The sequence below is a fragment of the Astatotilapia calliptera genome, chromosome 4 (assembly GCF_964374335.1).
Source record: "Astatotilapia calliptera chromosome 4, fAstCal68.1, whole genome shotgun sequence".
NCBI lineage: Eukaryota > Metazoa > Chordata > Actinopteri > Cichliformes > Cichlidae > Astatotilapia > Astatotilapia calliptera.
Window position 1 is genome coordinate 36,001,927 of NC_137425.1, and position 19,393 is coordinate 36,021,319.

The window sequence follows — 19,393 nt, forward strand, 5'->3', positions numbered from 1 at the left end:
TGAACAGTTTTAGGCATTCCAGAATCCATGTGTGAGGCATTGAGTCACACAATGCCTGTCTTTAGTCAATTAGGCAGTGCATGGGTTGGTGTGGTCTTATAGCCTCGAGCTATATATGTACCGTATTTTCACGACCATAAGGCGCACTGTACTAAAAGGCGCAGTCTCAGTTATGTGTGCCATTACTGTATTTAACACACACATAAGGCGCACTGGATCATAGGGCGCATACAAGTACCGTATGCATATTTAAAAATAAAGCAGGAGCAAACCTGAGTTCGGTACCTTACTCACATTTCTATTACCGGTAATCGTCATCATCAACAACACACAAGCATACAAGTGTGCGTATTTAAAAATAAAGCAGGAGCAAAACAAAGTTTGGTACTCACACTTTTATCATCAATCAAACCCATCGAAGTCCTCATCCTCTGTGTCTGAATTGAACAGCTGCGCTAAATCTCCATCAAACATGCCAGGTTCACTGTCTTCACCGTCAGAGTCACTTTCCGTGCCGTGCGGCTCCTCGGAAACGATGCCGGCTTTTGCGAAAGCTCGAACAACAGTGCCAGCAGACATGTTAGCCCAAGCATCTACAATCCATTGGCAAATTGTGGCGTAACTCGCCCGGCGCTGCCTTCCACTCTTAGTGAAACTGCGTGGAAAAAACCACCTGGTCTCCTTACATACACCTCCCTCAGCCACTCTTTCATCATTTCCTCATCCATCCAGCCCTTTTCATTTGCCTTAATGATGATTCCTGCTGGAAACTTCTCTTTAGGCAAAGTCTTTCGCTTAAAAATCACCATAGGCGGCAGTTTCTGTCCATTAGCATGGCAGCCAAGCACAACAGTAAAAGAAGACTTTTCATACCCCGTTGTGCGTATCGCTACCGTGCTGGTCCCCTTCTTCTCCACAGTGTGACTCACCGGGATGTCAAAAGTGAGCGGGACCTCGTCCATGTTAGTGATGTGGCTGGGCTGGATGTTTTTGTCGCCGATGTGTTTGCTGCAGTAGGAGCGGAAGATGGCCAGCTTTTCCTTATAATCCGCTGGAAGTTGCTGCGCTACCGTAGTCCTGGTCCGGATGGAAAAATGGCACCGTGTCATAAAAAGTGAAAGTGAAACTGCTTTTAGCCGAATGGTGACCGTCGAAACGCTTCTCCAGCTCGCTCTTTGCTCGATGATCCACCGCTCGAGTCTTTCCTCCAACTCGAGCCACCTCGCCTTATGTCCGCGGAAACTCAGCTGCGTTTTCTTGACCTGCCGGAGCTTGTTTTCTAGCTTCCTCCATTTGCGAACCATCGATTCGTTAATCTTAAATTCTCTCGCCGCTGCTCGATTTCCATGTTCCTCCGCGTAGCTGATGGCCTTCAGTTTAAACTGTGCTTCGTAAGCGTGTCTCTTTGCCATTTTCAGGGTTGTTAAAACAACGATGTTCCACATAATGCACATACCTGTTTTTTTATACAGGTATGTGCGATTGTCCCGGTATATACGATCAACGCCCACACTTCACCCTTTAACGTTCTCATGGTGTTCTCTACTACGTCCTCCTTACAACACACAGGGCGCACTGCGCTATAGGGCGCGCCGCACTTTTTGAAGAAAATCTAAGGCTTTTAAGTGCGCCTTATGGTCGTGAAAATACGGTATATATTTATATAGCTCGAGGCTATAAGATAAATACCAGTAACTGGTGATTGTCCTATTCCTTTCTGGCCCTCACCTCAGCCTCAATGATCACTGTTGCAGAACAGGTGAAGCAATATTGAAATGTATTATCTTTATTTTGCAGAGCATTTTTTCTTCTTTTCTTTGCTAAATGAACTTTGTTTGTTTGTTTGTTTGTTTGTTTGTTGTGATCATGTAAGCAATACATAAACTGTTGCAGGTATGATGTTTGATTTTTTTCAATGAGGAGCACACTTATTAACCAACTGAAAAAAACATTCACCAACATTATAGCCATGTGATGGATGTGGTCACTGCTGAGCTTAAGCACTGCCAGGCTTTGTCATGATTACTTCTTTACACATGACTTCACATCCTAACACTCCCATTGCACCACACTATCCTGCCTGCTGGCTACCTCTCTCCTTTCTGCTGCTCTCTCCTTTCTTCCTGTCCCTTTTCATTTTTAGCTCTCCTCTCCTCTTCAGTCTAATTTATTTCCCTCTTCTTTTTTGTGCTCCTTTTCTGTCACCATGACTTCTTTTACAAACCCTGATAAGCTGCGCACACACACACACACACACACACACACACACACACACACACACACACACAGTTCCTCTTGAATATACACATTGTTTACTGTGTGCTTGTGTGTGCACATGCTATCCTGTCAGACTGGCCTAGTCTTTATTTGATGTATCTGTGCCCACCCACTGGCCATGCACAGTCCCCCTTTCTATTTGTGTCTCTCTCTCCCCATCTCTGTGTGTGCGCGTGTGTGTATCACGCTTGACTGTAAAAATGAAAAGGCTAAGCTTCAAGAAAGAAAAGATAAGAGCCAGGCTGAAAAACGACAAGGAGTAGAGAAAGAAGACCGGGAGGGAGGAAATGGGGATAGAGAGAAATGCATACTAGAATGGAAGGAAAAGATAATGCAGTTTGTTTCTGTGTAAGGTAATGTCTGCTACTAACAGGTTATTATCATGCAGACTGGTGTAGTTGTTTCTCTCCCTCACACACAAACACACACACACTGAGGCTCACAGAGCATGCAACATGAAGAGTGGATTCTAAATGCAAATATGCAAAATTTTAATCACACTTTCCTTCTTCCCTCTTTCTTATCTGCTTACACCAAACAGAAAGGACCACCAGCATCTTCCGAGGTTTGCCATAGCAACAAGCAGCAGCAGGACTTCAACATCATTTTCTTGATGGGAAACTGACATAAAACTTAGACAGCCAGCAGAATCCCAGGTTCATCCTCTGTCAACCCTCTGCTCACGTGCCTTTAAACATGACACAGTGAGCTTGTCAGCATGGATTGGTCTTTACCGCCCTGGATATCAGGTCAGATTATTAGATAGATGCATGTGAATGGATTAATGCTGCCTGGTCTTATGATGCTGGAGAGTTTTCCAAATGAGGCAGCAGAGTATTGAAGAGTGACATAAGTAATTTAGCATAGGTACATGTTCTACTCTCCTGGCAGTTAGAACAAGCAGTGCTCCAACTGTTTGGTATTTACCTACCTTGCTTTGCTTTTCTGTGTGGTATTTTGATGCCAAGTGCAAAGCAGAGCACAGAGTGAGCAGTGCACAGGTGGAAGGAATTAAACAAACAGCTGGGAGGTTCATGCAAATGTAGAAATTCCTAGACTTTCCACCCATAACAGACTGAATAGTCTGAGACATTTCTGGTTCTGGACAGTTTAATCTCATTGGACATTATCAACAGTAGTGAAAAACCTACCTACTGTGTTTATCTTTAATCAATTATGCACAGCTGACACCAGGTAGGGACACACCCTAGTCTGATTGGCTATTAGAGATTTCACATTGTATTCCTGTGAAATTGTCAACTACTAACCTGAAGCTAGAGCCAGTCACCCTGCATAATTCATACTGTGTATTCAAACATAAGCTCTGCTGCTGGTGAGAGAAAGAGAGCAAAATAAAAAGAGAGTGGGTTTATTTCTCATTTCCAGCATGGAGAAAAGCAGCAGTTAAGCCTCATTTTCTTGCAAGGATGAATGATTTAGCCTACAATAACTTTCAGACAGATCTCAGCAAAACAGATAAAACAGTATTAAGTCGTAACATTTTCCTGGATTACAGTTCTACTAAGACTTTCAGGCAGAGTAGGTCAGAAGGTCAGAGGGTTGGTTGTTCAATCCCTGGCTGCTCCCTGGCAAGATTCTGAACCCCAAACCTAGTCACACTCCCGTGGGTGCATTGGAGTGTGAAAGCTAGAAAGGAAGAACTTTACTAAAACATAGAATAGGGGTCCCCAATCCCAGTCCACGAGGGCCGGTGTCCCTGCAGGTTTTAGATCTCACCCTGGGTCAACACACCTGAATCACATGATTGAGAAGGTAATTTATCCATTTAAATCTGCTGTGATGGATCAAGGACACATCTAAAACCTGCAGGGACACCGGCCCTCGTGGACTGGGATTGGGACCCCTGACATAGAATAACATTGTCCCATGAATAGAGAATCACAGAAAATTCACCTGTCTTTGGAGCTAAAAGAGGGCACGCAAACACATAAGAATCAGTGGACAGACGAGGATGTCCTCTATTGAGCACATCATGACTTAGTAGGGTAGCTGAAATAAGTCAAAAGACAGAGACCAAAGACAAATATCACTTACAGAAGACATAAATGAATAGGCTGTGTCTCATGGATATAAGTGTATGATATATGACATATTCCACCACAAAACTAGAACAAGGCTAATTTTCTTGTTCTGCACGTAAAGCATGTAAAGAGGTGGACCCTGCCTAGTTGTTTCTAGATGTACAGGTCTTTGTTTTGGTGTTAGGCCAAAAACCAGTAATTGTCAAGGAAAACATCATTTACTTTAATTGTGATTACATAAATGTTTTATGGATTACAATTTGGTATCCATACGTATTTCACACAGATGGGTTTTGCGAGGCCCACAGCTGTTTACTCAGTAAAAATGTGAAACATTTTGAGTTAATCTTACAATGACCTTTAATTCCTTAATCCTGCTGAACATTGCAAATATATTTATATGATATACACTGTGTACATGGTAAAAAGTTTTAAATATATGGTACCGAATATATTAGTTTTACAGTACACTAAAGCACAAAATTTAATATTTTAATAAAGAAAGATCTATATACACTGGTAAATTTACTAGAACAATAATAATACAGGGAGTGCAGAATTATTAGGCAAATGAGTATTTTGTCCACATCATCCTCTCCATGCATGTTGTCTGACTCCAAGCTGTATAGGCTCGAAAGCCTACTACCAATTAAGCATATTAGGTGATGTGCATCTCTGTAATGAGAAGGGGTGTGGTCTAATGACATCAACACCCTATATCAGGTGTGCATAATTATTAGGCAACGTCCTTTCCTTTGGCAAAATGGGTCAAAAGAAGGACTTGACAGGCTCAGAAAAGTCAAAAAATAGTGAGATATCTTGCAGAGGGATGCAGCAGTCTCAAAATTGCAAAGCTTCTGAAGCGTGATCATCGAACAATCAAGCGTTTCATTCAAAATAGTCAACAGGGTCGCAAGAAGCGTGTGGAAAAACCAAGGCGCAAAATAACTGCCCATGAACTGAGAAAAGTCAAGCGTGCAGCTGCCAAGATGCCACTTGCCACCAGTTTGGCCATATTTCAGAGCTGCAACATCACTGGAGTGCCCAAAAGCACAAGGTGTGCAATACTCAGAGACATGGCCAAGGTAAGAAAGGCTGAAAGACGACCACCACTGAACAAGACACACAAGCTGAAACGTCAAGACTGGGCCAAGAAATATCTCAAGACTGGTTTTTCTAAGGTTTTATGGACTGATGAAATGAGAGTGAGTCTTGATGGGCCAGATGGATGGGCCCGTGGCTGGATTGGTAAAGGGCAGAGAGCTCCAGTCCCACTCAGACGCCAGCAAGGTGGAGGTGGAGTACTGGTTTGGGCTGGTATCATCAAAGATGAGCTTGTGGGGCCTTTTCGGGTTGAGGATGGAGTCAAGCTCAACTCCCAGTCCTACTGCCAGTTTCTGGAAGACACCTTCTTCAAGCAGTGGTACAGGAAGAAGTCTGCATCCTTCAAGAAAAACATGATTTTCATGCAGGACAATGCTCCATCACACGCGTCCAAGTACTCCACAGCGTGGCTGCAAGAAAGGGTATAAAAGAAGAAAAACTAATGACATGGCCTCCTTGTTCACCTGATCTGAACCCCATTGAGAACCTGTGGTCCATCATCAAATGTGAGATTTACAAGGAGGGAAAACAGTACACCTCTCTGAACAGTGTCTGGGAGGCTGTGGTTGCTGCTGCACGCAATGTTGATGGTGAACAGATCAAAACACTGACAGAATCCATGGATGGCAGGCTTTTGAGTGTCCTTGCAAAGAAAGGTGGCTATATTGGTCGCTGATTTGTTTTTGTTTTTGAATGTCAGAAATGTATATTTGTGAATGTGGAGATGTTATATTGGTTTCACTGGTAAAAATAAATAATTGAAATGGGTATATATTTGTTTTTTGTTAAGTTGCCTAATAATTATGCACAGTAATAGTCACCTGCACACACAGATATCCCCCTAAAATAGCTAAAACTAAAAACAAACTACAAACTACTTCCAAAAACATTCAGCTTTGATATTAATGAGTTTTTTGGGTTCATTGAGAACATGGTTGTTGTTCAATAATAAAATTATTCCTCAAACATACAACTTGCCTAATAATTCTGCACTCCCTGTACAATATTATAAATTTGTTTCATCCAACCGTTGTCTTCTACTTATTCAATTCAGGGGACTTGAGCCAGCGACTATAGGGTGAGAGGTGGGGTACACCCTGGATAGGTTGCCAGCCTGTCGCAGGGCTAAATCATGCAAGCTCCACACCAGATGGTAGAGTTCAACTCAGGACCATCTTCCTGTGAGGCAACAATGGGAACCACCATACCGTTGTACCACACGTAAATTTGTCAGATGTCATATTTTAAACAACATTAATATGATAAAATGGAAAATATATTAAAATTACAGAAATATATTTAAATAATGATAAATCACGAGGTGTTAATACCCAACAGGCTGCTTTGTAGTGATGTGTCGGTCGCAAACGAAATGGCTCTTAGAGCCGGATCTTTGAAGTGAACGACGCGAGCCGGGTGGGTTTTTTTTTTTTCCTTTCTCTCACCCTTTTTCCGCTTCACTCCACAGCGAGCCTTGTGCTTTGTGCTGGGCAGAGGGGGGAGGGGCGGTAGTTACACTCAGTAGCACAGGAACAGAGCGGGAGGGAGAGAGAGAGAGAGCAGGGACAACAACGTCACATTAGAAAGGTATAGTAATCATCCACAACTATTTTCAGTTGCAGATGATAAGGGATTCAGAAAGTTTATTCATGCGGGCCCATATGACAGAGAATGTGCATGTTCTTTTTGTTTTCATATTTTAATTTAATTTATTTGTGTTGGGGTTTGCAGTGTTTTGTGTTGTTTCACTTTAAATTTGTTTAAAAGGAAAAAGCTAAACATTTTAATATTTAAAAGTTGAACTGTAAATTGTTGGTTCTTGTATTATATGATTTATTTATTCTATTTTATGTGGAGAGAATAAATAAAAGTATATTTATGGTGGCCCCCAGAGACAAAACACATACAAATTCCAAGGCACAACGGAAGTGCTCCAGGATGCTAGGGGGCAGTGTTGAGCTTTTGTTACCTCGTGTCTACACAAGCCAGGAAGTACCAACAACCAGATTTGGTGTGTGGTAGTAACAGGTAAATGAACATTTTTTTTAATCATTTGAATATATATTACTGTTGGTGTATAAATACACAAACAATACACACATGCTTTCAATTTTGTAATTTAAGTGATCTAGGTAGCTCTGTTTTGGAAGTTCAGTTAATGCTAGCAATGTGATTGTACGTGCTTTGGAGTTTGTACGTGCTTTGTCTCTAGGGGCCACCGTATATATTTATATATAAACAAGAGCCGGTTCTCTAAAAAAAGCCGGAATTCCCATCACTACTGCTTGAGGGGTCAAATTTACCAAAACAGATACTGCGTATGTGTGCATGCATTAATATTTTTGTGAGCCTATGTGTTTTGCAAATCTTTGATGTTGCCTTCTCAACTGACCCCAATACTCAACTGAGCCCCGAGGTGCAGTCTCATAGGCACACAATCCCACAGTCTGTTCACAGATGGAAGTAAATAATTGCAATTTGGCATCTTACTAAAAAAAAATACATTTGAAACTTTATGAATAACAACAATAATTCTATTTTAACATTAAAAATATCATGTTGACTAAAGAGCTTGCACACTGGTGGTGGTACTGGTGGATTAACCAATAAAGAAAAAGAAATGATTTTGTTGTTAATTTAGGTCAGCTGCAACATACACCTTCACTGGGTGGTGGTCTAATACATTTGAGTTATCTCAGTCATTTCATGTTAAATCAGCCAATTTTAGGTCAACCATCTGCACACATGGATGTTATTGCAGTGCATTTTTTATATTAATTATATTGCTCAAGATATTCAGACTGTGTTCTATATTAAAATACAAATTAACATTTTGTTAAATGTGTAATTTGTTCAATTCTTGAGAATTCATCTTCAGGTAAGCTTCATCTTGCCTTCAAATGTTTGTTGAAATGTTTCTATTCTTATGAAGTATTTCGTCTTGTAAAAGTAGCTTATATAATAGTTTTCAGTCACACAGAATACAGACATTGAGGCTAAAGGCATGATGGAGCCAGAAAATGCCCAGTTGGATATCAGTGTTCAAGCTCTGGTGGTCCTCAATGGTATGGCTAGCACTGCAGAGGCATATGGTCTGCTGTCTGGCCCTAAGCTTTCCACCAGAGCTCAAATACATGTTTGAAGTCCTGCAAAAAATATTTTGGAATCTTGATGAACACCAATTATCATCCACGGCACATACTCTCAAAAACAAGCTTCTGCTATAAGTTGAACAAGACTGACGGGTACCAGCACAGGTTCAAACTGAGGTAACTAATTCAGATGGCTTGGAAAAATATGTTTAGTCTTGTAAAGAGTTTTGTACAAAAGTCTCGAACCATCCATTTCTTTGTTTTTATGAGGGAAATAGAAAATAGGTGCAATGTTTTATTAAAGTGTAAAGTGTGTAAGCATACATGGAAATGCAGTATTTCCCATGTATGTAGGCAAAATCAGAGTTTGTACATTCCTAATAATATTGAAAGTCAGTATTTGTTATGGCACTTGTATTCTTCAACACAGCCTGAACTTTCTGAGGTGGCGTTCTGTAATTTCTTTAAGTATCTTCAGGAATTATTCTCCAGGCTTCCTGAAGGACATTCTATGCTCTTCTGTGGATATTTCTGCCTTTTATTTCTTCTCTGTCAAGATGATCCCACACTGCTTAATACTGAGTTCCAGGCTCTGGAGAGGCCAGACTATTAGGACCTGGTGCGTACATGTGGCGTTCTTGGGTTTTTTCCTTTTTTGGCACAGGTAGGCGGGCCGGTGCTTTGCGGGAGCATTGCGCCCAATCACAACAACAGTCGCCTCAAGGCGCTTTATAATGTACATTAGATCCTACAATAATACATACAGAGAAAAACCCAACAATCATGTGATCCCCTATGATCAAGCACTTTGGCGACAGTGGGAAGGAAAAACTCCCTTTTAACAGGAAGAAACCTCCAGGCTCAGGGAGGGGCGGGGCCATCTGCTGCCACCAGTCTAAACCATGACAGAGCCTTCACGGTCTTTAAGTGCATTTTCACACCAATAGTTTTACTCTGGTCTGAAACTGTTAATTATTTTATAAACTTGTAGCTTTTCTCCATGATTTGGATTCTTTTTCATGCAGAAATGATTAGTCTGCTTATTGGCTAGATGTGTCTGTGACAGGAAAAAGTAAATACAGTAAAAAGGTGCTGTGTTCTATGGGAGAACGTGGAAAACGTACACTCATGGTAACTTTACATGGCTAGTTGCTAACCTGTTCTGACATTTGCACATCTATGGTACCTTGCCACATCCCTGAATGGAAAGCATACATGGCTATGGGAGGGGTTTAGCTTAAACTTGCAACATAAAACTGATAGCTGGGTTGGATTGAGATTGAATCATATTCACACCATGAATGAACCTCATTAGAGGTCCTTGGTGCTTTTTTTTGTTTGTTTTTTTGTTTGTTTTTGGGTTGGCACCCAAGTATGACTATTGTGGTGACATCACATGAACCGCACCAAGGGGGGGGGAAAACAAACCAGACCAGATTTTTAAACAGATTAAACTTTGCAGGATATTATCCTATTTCTTAAGCTTAGCATTAGCATGCTATCTGTGCAGTTTCTTGCAAGGAGCAAAGTTATGTTAGCAGCATAATGCAGTTGCACTTTAGCATCATCATCATCATCATCATCATCGTTTATTTGTATAGCACTTTAAAAACACACCAGGCAGACCAAAGTGCTGAACAACACAGATAAAATAAAAACTAGCAAAATTAAAATGACAATAAAATTCTTACAAATATGATCAAATTAACAAGAAAGGTATCAGTTTCCTACAGAGTTAAACAAAATTACACTCTTGTCCTTTTGTGCAATCAAGATAAAAATAGTTTCCATATCCACACTGTACACTGCCTTAGTATAAACAGGTTAATTCTTCTAACAAAAAACAAAAACTCGATATTAGACAGAATTATCTACACCGACTCTGATGACCCAGACAAATACAAAAGAGAAAAGAAATATGAAACATAGGTGTGTTGACTGCACAGGTGTAATATATGAGAACATTCAAGAATTATGTTTTGAATTCAACAGAAAATGTCACCATATAATGCAATGAGAGTTAAATGGCCTGGCCTGCATTTGTATAGCGCTTTACTCAGTCCCTAAGGCCCCCAAAGCGCTTTACACTACATTCAGTCATTCACCCATTCACACACACTCTCACACACTGGTGTGATGGCAGCTACATTGTAGCCACAGCTGCCCTGGGGCGCACTGACAGAGGTGATATAATGCAATGAGAGCTAGTGCCATACCATTCGTTATATCGGTATAATTTTTATGTGACACCACCAGTGTTGGGACTAACGCACTATTAAGTAATGCTTTACAGCAACTACATTATTATTGTGGTAACGAGCACGGTAACTAGTTATTATGCCAAAACCAGGAACGCGTTACTCGTTACTGGGATTTAGATAGGCTCATTGCTCGTTACTTTGTGTGGTGGCTATCGCGGAGCTTCCTCAGATTCAGTAACATTAGCAGGTGGTGGAGGCCAGCAGGTGGATGAAGGAAAAGGGAGGCAGGAGGAGAGACCCGAGGCGGGCGCTGGTCCGAGTGTCAGGTGAACTGAACTTCAGGTAAGAAGTTATGACCTGCAGTCTGTCTGGGTCAGATATGAACCAAGTTTAGGTGGAGTTTATTTTCGTTGTGATGACTTTTTCGTGCTGCGCACTAGCTAGCATGACGGGGTTTCTATACAGCTGGGTGGTGCTATGTTACTAATGTTGAACTTTATTTTGTTCAAAAGGTTAATTAATAGTCCTGTAAAAAATGGAATCGTCTCGTATTCAGAGAAATTATTACTCGTTTCTTATTGAGGTGAAAAGGAACAGTTTGTCCCGGACTTCAGCTGAAAAAGACACAAAGCTGGAGTTATTCTGTCGTTACGCTGCACAGCTGCCTCTTCTTCTCTCATTCTCTCCCCTCCCTTTTCCTGTTTCTACTTCAATCATGAAACTGATCAATGATCAGCTGATCGTCTCTCTCGTTTGTTTATCGCTCACTTTGCGCCAGAAAGAGGAAACCAGCAGATGTCGCGCTAAACAACAGCAGCACGTTTAAGCTTGATCAGCTGTTGTTAGAATTTATTTAATATTAATTTCTAGTATCAGCTGATGTTTGCTGGAGCCACAGCTGTAAAGCTGCTGGTCATGATGTCGGTTTGGATATGTGGTGAGAGGGAAACATGAAGATGAAACCAGGAGATGTCCTTACTGAATCATCAGAGCTGAACAGGTGATGGAGAAACAGGTTTACCTTTTAGGTGACATGGATGAGTTAAAGTTATGAACTGTTTCTGAGAGACAAATAACACCAGGATCCTTTTCTAAGTAGCTGACAGCTGGTAACTGTGCAGGGGCGGATCTAGCAAAGTGTTGCCAGGGGGCAGGTAGGGCATTAACAGGGAAAGGGGGGCACAAAGAAATACTTTTCTTTCTTATTCTCATTTACAATGTCTCGCTTTTAAAAAATAATTATCTGAATCTTACAACAAAAAGCGCACATGACGTAGGCTAGAATCATGGCGGCGAACAACGACGGTCCTGGCGTGGGATTTCTCTCGTGGAAATATGCACATTATTTTTTCTTTTCTATTGGTAGGTGGCACAGTGCACTTGTGGCAAGTAAGCAAGCTAGAAGACTGGCAGTTGCTGGGTATCCAGTTAGCAACACATTAACAGAATTCTGAGTAAAACCAAAAGTTACTTTCCCTAGAACCTTCACAGACATATTCCCTTGTAACTAGTTACTCTGAAAGTAACGAGTAACTTGAAGTAATGGAGTTACTTTTGATAGAAGTAACTAGTAATGTAACTAAGTTACTAATTTAAAGTAACTTACCCAACACTGGACACCACGTAATCAAAAATTATATAATAATAATAATAATAATAATAATAGATTGGATTTATATAGCGCTTTTCAAGTCACCCAAAGCGCTTTACAATGCCACTATTCATTCACTCTCACATTCACACACTGGTGGAGGCAGCTACGGTTGTAGCCACAGCTGCCCTGGGGCAGACTGACAGAAGCCAGGCTGCCATATCGCGCCATCGGCCCCTCTGGCCAATATATCAGCGATATAGCAACACTATGAATATTCCTTAGTGCATATAACAGCAAGACAAGCCCAAATGAGTCCACGCTAAAGGTGGAAACCAACAAAACCACTTGAGGCATAAACACACAGGTTACGAAGGCATGCAAGAAACAGATACAAGCCGCTGTCGATGTGAAATTCAAAAGTAAACGATGTAAATACCAAATAGTGGACACAGTACACAGAAATGACTGATTTGGATAAAAGTAGTGTATCGTGCAGGCTCCCACAGAGTCACAAGTTTATTTTAGTTATTGATAAAAGTAAACCGCTAAGTTATGCTAAACTTAATAGGAATATGTTCTTAATCAGGTACCTGCTGTCACTATGAAAATACCTGCCCTCCATCATTAAACAGGAACTGTGGATAATGAAATGAAAAATTAAAGAACCCAATGTGAAAAATAAATAAATAAATAAAATCTACTGAAGATTAAGCAGTCCATTCACTTTGCAACTTTACACACGTGCAATACATAGAAAAAAAATAATTTTATTAATGGAATTTCCCCTTGTAATTTGAACAGTCTGCTGGATGACTTAAAAGGTACAGTGTGTAAAATCCCACCATTATATTACAGTATAGTGATGCGCGAATCATGAACGAATCACTTTACTGACTCGTGAATCATGATTCACAAGCCCAACTGACTCACTGACTCATCCCTGTTGCTGTTAGCAAACTCATTTCATTAGTAGAAATATATCTAGCTTATAATTAAAATTGTGAGGGAAAAAACAACAGACAGTTTCTTAACAAAAACATTTCTGCTCTGAAATGGAAGAAAAAACCCTGAGTAGAAGCTCACATCAAGACAACAGCTCCTCAGTTCACAGTAGCATCGCTCTGCTAACATGCTAACACCACATTTAAGTTACTCACCCCCTCCCTCCTGGCTCACAGCTTCTTCTTCTTGGTTGACAACCAATGTTAAGGCGCATTACCGCCCCCTGGCTCACAGCTCAGTGGACATTTAGATGAGAAAATATATATTTAACACATTTGAGGAAAATACTAATAAAATTAAATAAAAATAAATAATATAAATGTTCCCTTTATAAATTTTTTTTTTGCTCTTTTTGCTCTATAAAATAGTTGTTTTCTTTTTCAATCACTCATCTTAGCAGTAGGATTTACATGAAAAGAGAAACAAATTAAGTTTGAGTGAAAATGTACATTTTTTGCACTCTCTGGTCGACTGACTCAGTGACTTAAATGACTCAAAAAAAACAATTCACTTTGGTGAGTGACTTATTAACACTCGATTCAGTAAAAAGAATCAAATTTACCATCACTATTACAATAAATTACAGCTTGCAGTCAAGTGAATTCTGTTTTCTTATCCCTCCTAATTTAATGCTAACTTTTTAAATCCCCATCAGTATTCTCGTTGGAACATTCTGGGTCAACTGACTACTTTTCAACAAACTTACAACAACCTGATAACAGCAGTTCTGAATAATAATTTGTTTATTACGCACACTGAAGGACATATCCAAGAATGACTCCAGGATTCCCCACAGTGTTACTGGAGGAGAGGTAATCCCATCCAGAGTATTTATGAGTGCAATAACCGCAGTTTTATCTGAATCAGGAGGTTAGGGTTAGGGCTGGAGGTGACTGGAGGTCATCCAGCTGTGTGTGTCATGTCGGGTATTACCTGCATACTAATGCAAATGTATGCTATGGTTTCTAACAATATGTATAATGTATAAGGAAACATGTCAAGTGTAAATAGAACTGTCCTAAGGACAGAGCTCCATATTAGCTTGAGTGTGTTAAGAAGCCACCAGTTTATTTATAGTGCTTTTCTATTCTAATTTCTATGCTTTATATAACATGTCTCCTTCATCCACCCACATAGCCATTCATACAAGACCCTTTTTAAGGTCTAAGTGCTTTTTCTCTAACATTCACGCTGTGATGTAATCAACTCAGGGTGCAGCATCTTATCCAAAATTACTTTGGTATGCAGACAGGAGCAGCCAGGGATTGAACCAACAGCTTTTCAATTAGTAGAGGCGTTTTAAGTAAAAGTGTTTTAATTCCTCCCACCTTTCAGGCCTGTGGTACATGGGATATTATTAAAGACAGGTTGCATATATTTAAGACTGAAACATTAATTAATGGAAGGACTTCTTTGAGCAGTCTTGTAGGAATGGTGTTTAAATCCAAAATACTTGGTTTGGGTTAAAGTTTACCCTTTCACTTCCCTTTCTAGTTATTAAAAGTAATCACACATGTAATTAAATATAATAAATAATAATAAATAGAACAAAGGAAAATTCAGCTCAACAGAGCTTCGTCACCAAAGAAAGTTGGGGTTCTTCTAGTTTTCTTCTAATCTAGTCGAGTCATCTTCTGCCTTCTTTGAGCTTCTATTTTGCTTGCTTTAAATTTTTATTTATATAACACCAAATAACATCAACAGCTGCCTCAAGGATACTAGAAATTTGTCTCAAGCTGATCTCTGTGTGTTTCTGTCATTCGTGAAACAGGCTTCACCCAACTGACTTAGAACTGCATTCATCTTCTAAGTCAGTTGGGTGAAGCATCTTCATCTTCACCACCGCAGCATCTTGAATCTGGGGAGCCTGTCTTAAATCCAATCTCTTCATAACAGACTTTAAGAAAACAGAACATAAAGTCTGTTTTCAGCAGCACAAAAACCTGCCTCCTATTAACCTCAGAAAGCCTTTCAAGAAGACAAGAGTAAAGGTACATTATCCCTTGGTTTAGATTGCATATATAACTTTCTTATTAGACTTTGTCTGTACTTAAGATTATTTGCATATTTTTGCATTTAAGAAAATACTTTCTTTAAAAAAAAATCAACATGGGACGTACGCACAATCAAAGGATCTAGTCAGGGGTTTTTTTGGAGAGATGCCCTCAGTTAAACTTTAAATCATTCCCATTTTAAAAATGGAAACCAATGAGCAGCTCATTCTGAAAGATGCGTGTTTTTTTTCTTTTGAATATTTATGCTCATTACTAAGACCAAAGTATTTCTTATCTGATGAAATAGATTGCTCAATTACTAAAATAATCGGTAGCTGCAGCCCTAACAAAACAGTCACCCTGACTAAACGAGTTATCCTCTCACTCCTTTGAAATGGATTTAAACTCCTATGGTAAGCATTTCTGACAATTTCCTTTCCTACTGTCGAATATTGGCTCCAGTGTGGTCAGTGGAGTCTATCCAAACTGTTTCTCCTTGTACCGACTGGGACTTGTTTCGTCTCTCTGCTCCATGATGCAGACCACGACCGTGGCCCAGTTGTAGCATGGTGTGGACAGTCCTTTCTTGACATTAAAGTGTTTAAAACAAAGGGAATGGTTGTTGATTTTCATAAACACTGATTTTCATCCCTGCCCCGTTTGTATTCATGGTCAAGAAATTGAGGTGGTAGAGAAATACAAATATCTGGGCACCACTGCTGATGAAAAGTTGAAATTTAAATTGAATACAGACACCATATGTGCAAAGACTCACCAGCGTATGTATTTGTATCAGAAACTAAGTGATTTTAATGTGAATAACATTTTATGAAAATGGTTTGTTCTTGTTTTATTGAGTCTGTCTTAACTTTTTCTTTAATCTGCTGGTTTGGGTCTCTTAGCTCGAAAAATAAGAAGAAGCTGGAGCACATTGTTAAATTGTGTAGTAGAGTGGCAGTATAAAGCTAAATGATCTTGCCATCCTGTATGGAGGGTTGGATTATGGAGATATTCCATATATGAATGCTTCTGCTCAATGTCTTCGAACGGTTGATTGCATATCGTGCTTCTCTGAGGTTCATCACTTTCAAAATTTCACACTCACCACTGTGAGTTATACTCTCAGGTAGGATGGCCTGCTCTGGCCAGTCGGAGGAAATCTCATTTACAGTTTTATATAAGGCAATACTGGGATTGCTGCCTTCCTATATATGTTCACTGCTTGCAATGAAACATGTTGGTCATTATTATCTTCGTCCGCGAGGTTACTTGTTGCGTTCTGTTCTATTTGCCTGAACTGAACTTGTGGAAATTGTAATCTGGACCAGGATGAGACTGAACATTTCCAGATAAAAGAAGAAAAAGAACAATGGAGCATTTTTGTAATAGTACAGGAATATAAACCAGTCATATGGAATAATCAATCAATTAAATCAGATCTCCACTGATGATCAAGTTTGAAGAGCTTTTCTAGACTGTTTTTACATCTCACCTGGACAGAGAGCTGTCAATAAAATCAGTAAAAGAAAAAGCTACATGATAGACACGTGACAGGAAGAAAACAATGGTGAAATCCACACTAGTGCAGATAGAAAGCTGATTCAGGCCAGCTTTTTGGTCCTTTCCAGTCACATGATGATGATGATGATGAAGATGATGATGCAGTGTGACATCACACATTAACCAGGAAATCAGGTTAGAGGAAGAATGCTGTGAATAAATTTACCAAAATCAAACCAGCCTGGGTCCAAAATAGGATGGTCACATTTTTGGGGGCTTAATATATTCAGCCGGATTTCTAGTACTGAGGGCTGTACCATCCAAAGTAGGCTAAATGCTGTCTCTCCTAACAACACCGGGTTTTACAGAGACTGTTTCCCCCCATGGTTTGCTGGACATCATTCACACAGCCATGCACATAGTGCAGCTAAACAAATCATGACCAATTGGGGAGTGGAACACAGAAAACTACAGAAATCCTGCACTGTGTTACTGTTGGGCAAATATATGGATCTGCCTCTAATCTGTAGAAAATTCTGTTAGGTCAAAAAAGTAAGAGGCAAATGATTAGGCCAAATACAAATGCATACGTAAATGTTCATATATTTGTCACAGAGGGAATTTTAAAAAAATATGTACAGAAGTGATTCATTTTCTGCATAAGTGGGACAAAATAACTGAGAATATCTTAACATCTTTCTTGGATTATGCTGCCAATCTATAAGATGAACTGGATCGATGTGCCACTGGAACTGGACTAAGCCTGAGATAGAAACTCGGACTGTTTCTGAATTATGTAATACAATAAAGAAAGACATGAATAACTTTCAATATTATAAATATGGGTCTGTTACAAGGTGAGGCATGTGTGTTCCATATGTCACACACAGCTATACACCCATAACATTAGTGTTGAGCATGAAGAGCGGGGTAACTCCATCAAGTTACCTACACTGAGCGCACAGACGCTTGGCTGCTACACCTGCTTTTCAAATAATATGGAGTCAATAAAAAAGAGGGCAGTGTAAATATGCAGGAAAGAGGTTTAAACATCACGGGTGGCGATGGCATCTGTCTGTGTTAGCTGCTGGACGTGCATTTCACAGCCTCACCTGCAACATCTGTTGAGACTCTTCTACAGACTTCAGAAGCACACCAGCCATGTGTGTCTCCACAAATAGAAGCATAAATGCAAGCCAAGACAGGGAGAATGGTAGCAGAGTGTGGGATTTGCCCTGTAAAAATGTACCTGAAAGACCTAAAATATCAGCATAGCTCATTGTACTGAACAAAGGGGGCAGACAAGGCAGAAGGAAAGTATGTCTGTATGTATGTGGGAGAAAGAGTGGGGGAAAGAGAGAGTGGGAGAAATGTCATCCAGAGAGACTGCACCGAGACACTAAGCGACATAGAAAGCCACACCACATCGACTTGAGCCAACAAACTGCATTGCTTTCAAACACTTATGCACACATATAGCAATAATATAAATGCTAATTATAGTCTAGGAGACGGCACACATCCCAAAATCCATATACTATTCAATTTAAAAATGCAGGCAAATAGGAAACCCGCACTAAATCAGTTAATGTGAGATTGCATGATTTCAATGAACAGTCGTCAGCACAGAAACATGGGAGATCTACAACCCCCCAAATCCCAGACAAATTCTGTTTATTCTGACCGCCATAATGCATGTCGATAACAATTAGGTCAGCATTCTTGTTTTATTTAACGTCACGTGCCATATCCCCTGTGCGTAAAATGATAGCCCTTTGATCTGTTTAGGGTGCGTAATAAGACGGCTTCGCCGGATCTGGTTACCTCTTATCTGACCAGCGGTGTGGAGCGGATCCCTGTCGCAGCACTGACAATTTCAAATCCTCTTCGTCGCTCTTTAAATCCACAGACAGGTGTAGCTTCGCTCCTCTGTTACCTCTGCCTCGCTTTGTCTCCCGATGAAGGCGATTTGCAGCACGCAGCCAGCTATGCACAGCGAGGGGAGCGAACCGGCAGAGGCTCGGCTGCTACGGCGTCATAGAAGAGGAGTCAGTGAAGAGGTCTCACTCCGCCAGCGAAGAATGGCGTCGTTTTCACACCTTCCAGTCACATAAAGCAGCAGTGCTATGCGACTCACCTCCACATACTATCTAAACATACGTTTGAATTTCCCTTTTGTCAGAATGATTAAAACACATCGCGTAACTTCACAAAACCTTTGCTTCGGAAACAAGGTTTGGTTGGGTTTGGTTGGTGCACTGTTGCTAGCTTTAAACCAAGGTCACAATTTAGATTTTAAAGCAATTAAAAGCTGGCTCATGGCACAAGCAGCCATTCATTTTACTTCAGTCTTTCTGGTCCTATTTATGTCCCTACATTTAATTTCACCTCCTCTGTCTCTTCCTCACTCTTTTCTTTTTATCTGAAAATCTGAAATGACATAAATGTAACAGAGAAATGAACAATACTAAATCAGGCTGTATCTTCACACAGTTTTTATGTTATACTGCTGTGAGTCTGGAGTTTTGGTCATACTGAAGCTACAAAACTCTTGTCGTTTTTGAGATATTAGTATCAGAACCATTAG

At 40.2% G+C, this 19,393-nt stretch overlaps 1 protein-coding gene across 2 annotated transcripts in view; it reads right to left on the reverse strand.

Annotated features, from left to right (window-relative positions):
* The window catches only part of LOC113021483 (junction plakoglobin a-like), a 122,712-nt gene extending 103,803 nt beyond the window's left edge, over window positions 1-18,909 (reverse strand). Inside the window, exon 1 of one of the 2 annotated variants that reach the window (XR_013908727.1) lies at window positions 18,631-18,909. The gene's annotated coding sequence lies outside the window, so the exon portion shown is untranslated. The remainder of the gene's footprint in view (window positions 1-18,630) is intronic. The other variant, XM_080300593.1, reaches the window with a different exon arrangement.
* Window positions 18,910-19,393: the final 484 nt, after the last annotated feature.